General features: G+C 30.7%; 1 non-coding gene across 1 annotated transcript; it reads right to left on the bottom strand.

The window, feature by feature from the left end:
• Positions 1–5258: 5258 nt before the first annotated feature.
• Positions 5259–5365, bottom strand: LOC143389416 (U6 spliceosomal RNA). Its single transcript, XR_013090134.1, has one exon. It is a non-coding gene; the product is annotated as a U6 spliceosomal RNA (small nuclear RNA).
• Positions 5366–6189: the final 824 nt, after the last annotated feature.

Here is a 6189-nt window from a genome sequence, read left to right as displayed (position 1 = left end):
AAATGCCATGTGTCATTCCCACTTGGCTATGGCTCTCAGCAGAAATCAAGCCTACTAGATATGAACTTTGGGGTACATGCCAGATCCAAAGCATAACAATACCTAAAAATAGAAACAATCTATTTTTAATACTGTAATCAAATTTTCACTTACTTCTGAAGTTTTTAAAAGCATTTTATTAAATATTTGTTGAAATTATGGCATTAAGAAGCAAATTCTATAAATATCCAATAATGAACTGAGAGAATATTTCCTTCCAACAACTTTAAATAATTTATTTTGTAGTGACACAGTGCATAGTGTTCAATTTTTTATTTATTGCATTATAAATCTGAACATCTAGTGTTATAGAATAAATGTTAGAACTATGAGAAATACATGAAATAATGTAGCATGATTATTCAGATAGGTTCAACCTTTAAAATTAAGGTTTAAAAATTTAATTTTCATAAACAATATATAGTATAGTAAGAAATATTCTACTATATATTGCATAGTAACATATTTGGAGTATATTTAACCATACAAATTATATTTTAATATGTACATTGAGTTATTTATTTCATAACATTTTATTCTAAGACCAAAGTAATTGGTAGCATTTTAATCATATCATTTATATAATCTATATAAATATATAATCTATATTTAATCATTTCAATTATATCTCTCTAAACCAGATGATAATATATAAAATCTTATTCAAGGAGTAAACATAAAATCAATCATCAAATTTACATTTGAAAAGATTACACTGGCTGGTAAAGGAATTGCTGATTAGAGGTAAGTAAGAGAATGGGAGGAAGAAGTCATAGCAGAAAGAGCAATTAAATTTATTATAATGATTTTCTTTATGAATACTAAGAACTAAAATCAGAAATATTTAATAGTGATTTCACTTGTTAAGATATTTTTAAAATACGAATGTACATACTGTGCATGGGGAAAGGTAGGAAGTAAGATGTAAGAATTTAGAATGGCTGCTTGAAGTTTTTTTGGGAGAATGGAATCATGGCAATACCTGAAAATAAAATAGAGGAAAATCATACTTTTGTGTGTGTGTCTGTGTGTGTGTGTGTGTGTGTGTGCACGCGCGCGTGCGCAAGCGCATATGCCCATATGCACACATACCACATATGCATACACTGAAGAGGTGTAGATGAAAAAAGTGTAGTTTTGTTTTAGTATTACCTGTGGACAAGCAGTAATATCCATTGCCATAATTAAGATGTAGTTTGTCCTCCAAGGGTTCACATGCTGGAAAGCTGTTTCTCAGTTTGGAAGCCTAGAAGATGTTCCTTAGGTCAATGAAAAACCTGACATTTGCAAAAAAAAAAAAAAAAAAAAAGCAGATTTTTCTGAAATAAATCCTTATGAGTGTGCAGTTTATTACAAAAACCTGATACTGAGTGTCAGGAGCAGCAGCTGAATTATATATGGGTCTTGAACTGTTCAGTGACAGAGGCGATGCCTTTCTTGGAAATCTCTATTAGAAAGCATCCATTTGAGCCTGCCCAGTTTGCTATGTGATGTCTGGTTCCATAGGAAGTTCTGTGCCAATCATGGTGCTATTTAGTTTTTGACCTTGGATTCAAATGCCAGCTGCTCCTGAGAAGAAAGTTATGGGCACAAGGTGATAATCATAATCAAGCTGCTCATACTCTTGACCTTGGTTCTGCTTACACTGAAAAACTTTCTCACAATAAATTATTTTGAAGTTTATACCTATGTAATAAATGTGCTGAGTTTGTTGTGTTTTACTACTCCCCTACCTAGACTCAGTTTTTCTCTATGTGTCTGTTTGTCTTTTCTCCATCCTTTTACTGTCCAGCCTGGGAACTTGAATTAACAGCTGGGCAGTTCAAGGCAACAGAGCCCTTAATTTTACTCTGACTTCCTGTTTTAAAATATTATCTCCACTCCCTTGTGCTCCCATCAACCACAAGTTCTTCACCAGATGTGAACCCATGTTGGTGCCATGCCCTTGAATCTCCAGAACTGTGAGCTAAATAAAGCACTCATCATCATGAAGTTACTCAGTCTCAGATATTTTGTTATGTCAGTGAAAAAGGATGAAGATACCTTTAGACAATTGTTCAACTGGTCCTAGACAAACATGGACAAAATTCAAAACTAGTGTGTATAGATGTGAACAATTCATATTTACACAATAAATAATGTATATTGAATTATTTGGACTGGATATTGAGCATAAAGGAAGACATAACAGAGCTAAAATAGTAATTGGGAAATTTTCACATTTAAGAAAGATTAAAAAAAAAAAGAAAATAAAGAAACTCAGTGACTGAAATTGAGAAAAACACTTAGATTAATTTGAAAGAAGTAACATCCTGGAACACAAATAAATGGTAGAGGCTTGTTAGCCTGAGCTTTCTTGTTTGAATACAGAAAAAAATTGACTAAACCTAGATTCAATTATGCTATCACTCCAACACACAACTGTAAAAGTAGCTATTCAATAGACCAGAAAGGAGTTCTCCTATCAAACTATAACTCAATACTCATTTGTCAGTTTGTCTCCATCCTTTCCCCATCCCACTCCCCTAGGAGATTCATATTATTTTTAATTTCTATGAGATCACAAACTTCACATATGAATTAGATCATGTTGTACTTGTGTTTTTGTGCCTGGTTTATCCTCCGATTCTATCTTGTTAAAAATATTAATTCTTTATTCTTTTCATTAACTGAATGATACTTCATTATTCATCAATATCTCATTTTATTTATTCATTAATCAGTTAATTGATACTTAAGTTGTTTTATTTCCTGGCTGTTTAAAATCATGTTGAAATGAACAATGAATTATAGATATTTCTTCAACATACTGATTTTATTTTCTTATGGATATATGCTCAATAGTGGATTGCTGTGTTTTACCATTGTTCCATTTTTAATTACTTAAGAAAACTTCATAAGGTTTTTTACAATGGTTGTAATGGATAAGGGACCCCTTTTCTCAATACCCTCCTCAGAATTTTTTTTTTTTTTGTCTTTTTGCTAGCAGCCATTCTACCTTGAGGGAGATAATATCTCATTGCAGTTTTGATTTATATTTTCCTGGTAACTAGTGATGTTGAACTTTATTTCATGTACCAGTTGGTCAACTGTTCAACTTTCATCAAGAAATTCCTATTTAGGTTATTGTTCATTTATTATTATTATTATATTGAATTATTTGAGTTTCTAATGTTTTCTTATTATTTTCTTGCCACATGAATATTTAGCAAATCTTTTCTCCTAGAATTTAAATTGTCAGTTTGTTGATTGTTTTCTTTGCTGTGAAAAACTTTGTAGCTATATGTAATTTCATCTGGCTATTTTTCTTTATTTGTTTTTCATGTCTTATTCCAAATAAATTCTTATTCATGCTAATGTTCTGAAGCATTTTCCCTTTGTTTTCAGTTTGTTGTTGTTTTTGTTTTGTTTTGTTTTATTTTGTTTGGTACTGGGACTAAATCTAGGTTTGCTCTTCCACTCAGCTATTTTCTCAGCCTCATTTTACTTATTTATTGTTTAATTTTATTTTGAGTCAGGATCTTCAATAGTTCCTTAGGGCCTTGGTAAGTTTCTGTGACTAGTTTAGAACTTGCAATCCTCCTGGCTCAGACTCCCAAGTGGATGAAATTACAGGAATGTACCACCACACCTGGCTCCCCTATGTTTTCTTCTAGTAGTTTCAGAGTTTCATGTTTTAAATTTAACTTTTTATTTCATTTTGGTTGATTTTTACAAGTGGCAAGAAACAGGTAGCTAGTTTCATTATTGTGCATGTAGACTCCAATTTTCTTAACACCATTTTTGGAAAGACTATCCTTTCCCCTAATGTGTGTAGTTAGTACTTTTGTAAATGATCTATTGTCTGAAGATGTGAGGCTTTATTTCCTGGCTTTCCATTTTATTCCATTGATGTGTTTGTGTTTGCATGTGTTCATGTGGTATTTTTAGTTTTATGAATAACTTCATTGTATTTTTGACAGGGAATAAACTGAACATATAGATTGCTTTGGGTCATATGAACATTTTCATAATATTGATTTTGTCAAACAATGGGTGCAGAATTTCTTTCTTATTTTTGTTCATTCTTTAACTTCATTTTTGTTATTGTAGAGGGGCTCGGGGTGTTTTGTTTGTGTGTTTCATTTTGTTTTTGAGATTAGGGGGGCGGTCTTTCATGATGTTGCCCAGACTAAACTCAGTCTCCTGGGCTCAAATGATCTGCTTCACAAGCCTCCTGATTATCTGAGACCACAAGCATGTGCCACCACATTCAACTTGTGTCCACTTCAATTTATTTCATCAATATTTTATAATTAATGTTCATAAACATTTTTGGCCTTTGAATTTAAATAATTTCTAGGCATTTATTTACCTGTTATAAATGAGTTTAATTTCTTGATTTCTTTTTCAAATTATCTGCTCTTGATGTATGACAAATTATTTTTGTATGTTAATTTTGTATTCTGAAAATTTGTTTGTTTTTTTTATTTCTAATACATTTTTGGTGGAGTTCTTGGGTTTTTCTATCTGTGTGATCATATGTTAACAGTTATAATTACATTTCCTTTTTCCAGTTCAGATTTTTTTAAATTTCTTCCTTCTCTCTCATTGCTCTCTGTATAAGATCATATCACAATAAAATAATGACAATTTGATTTCCTGTTTTCCAGTTTGATACACTTCATTTATTCTTTTTATCTGATTGAACTTGTTAGATTTAATAAATGGAGTGAAACAGGTAAAAGTAAGCATCCTACAGCAAACACTTTAAAATACCTCCTTCCTTAAGTACTACTTGATGTGTTTATGTTTTCTTGATTTATTTTATAACCAATCATTTATTTTTATAACATAGTTCTCAAATTTATTAATTTATTTTGCAAATTAGCTGTTTGTCTTTATCTGAAAATTTCCATAGAACATAAAGCCATGTGTACTTTCCTCCATGTTGTACTCACAATATATAACATGGAATATATCAGAGATTCAGTAAATATTTGATGAATGAGTTCTAAGCTAATTGTGTTTCAACTGTTTTTCAAATAAATGGACACATGTGTTATTACTATTTTTTTTATTCTGCAGACTTGATTTCCCCTTTTTAATATCAATAATTTCTTAACTTCATTAATCTCTGAACCAAACTTACTTTTACATGTTTTCATTATCTAATGAAGAAAGCAGCTGTCAGTTGAATAAAGAAGTAAGATTTTACTGAAATATAATCACACTATCAAAAAAGTATGGAATGCCTTATGAATTTGTATGTCATTCTTGTTCAGGGAACATTTTAACCCTCTCTGTATCATTCCAGTTTTAGTATATGTGCTGCTAAAGCAAGTACCCCTAACTTTTTTATTATGGCTCAATTTTGTGATCCTTCTTTTCCCTAAGAGATTCCCAAACATTTCCTAAATTACTTAAATGTCTATTAGGTTATAAACCCCTCAAAGGAGATAAATTTCAATTTTATCTGTCTTTTAGTTTTCCCTCTCAAAAACATTAAATATTAACACATTGGGATCAGAGAACCAGAAACTCATGCTAATTTCAGATATTTGTAGAGCTGATAATATTGTATAGACAATCGTACAACTTTTATGTCCACTTTCTATAGAATAGTGATATATAATTCTTTAAAGAGATCTGAAATTATGCTTCAGGGTCACATCATAGAGTGATAACTAAGTTGCATGTTAGATGTTTTAGGTATTGCATTTCACAGTTTACTAGAAAATAAAAAACAAATCTATTTTATATGAGGTGCTTTTTTATATTTTGGAGATAAATAAATTATCTCACGATGAACAGGTACAGAAAATCAGTATTTTGCTAAATCCCTTCTCTATTTACTTTGTTTCAATGAAAATTTTTATGGTTTATGTGTGAAAGGATATACAGACTTGATGAATTCATATATAGAGTGTCTTGTGCATGTTCATATATTTGTACATAAAAAGATCTTTCCCTCACATGTAAATAAATTGCAATCACCAGCATGAAATGAGAACATGTGAAATGAACTGTTTTCTTCCATTGTTGAGAGAATAGCCAAAGCAGAATAAATGAAAGCTATATTATTATGTTGTTTCTATGTCCTTTTCCATTTATTGATAATCAACCCAGAGTCTTAAGCAATAAAAGTATGGGCACAGTGTTAGCACTAGT

Source organism: Callospermophilus lateralis, unplaced genomic scaffold (assembly GCF_048772815.1).
Source record: "Callospermophilus lateralis isolate mCalLat2 unplaced genomic scaffold, mCalLat2.hap1 Scaffold_73, whole genome shotgun sequence".
Classification (NCBI taxonomy): Eukaryota; Metazoa; Chordata; class Mammalia; order Rodentia; family Sciuridae; genus Callospermophilus; species Callospermophilus lateralis.
The sequence above is the reverse complement of the archived record's forward strand: the minus strand, read 5'-3'. Positions and strand labels throughout refer to the sequence as shown.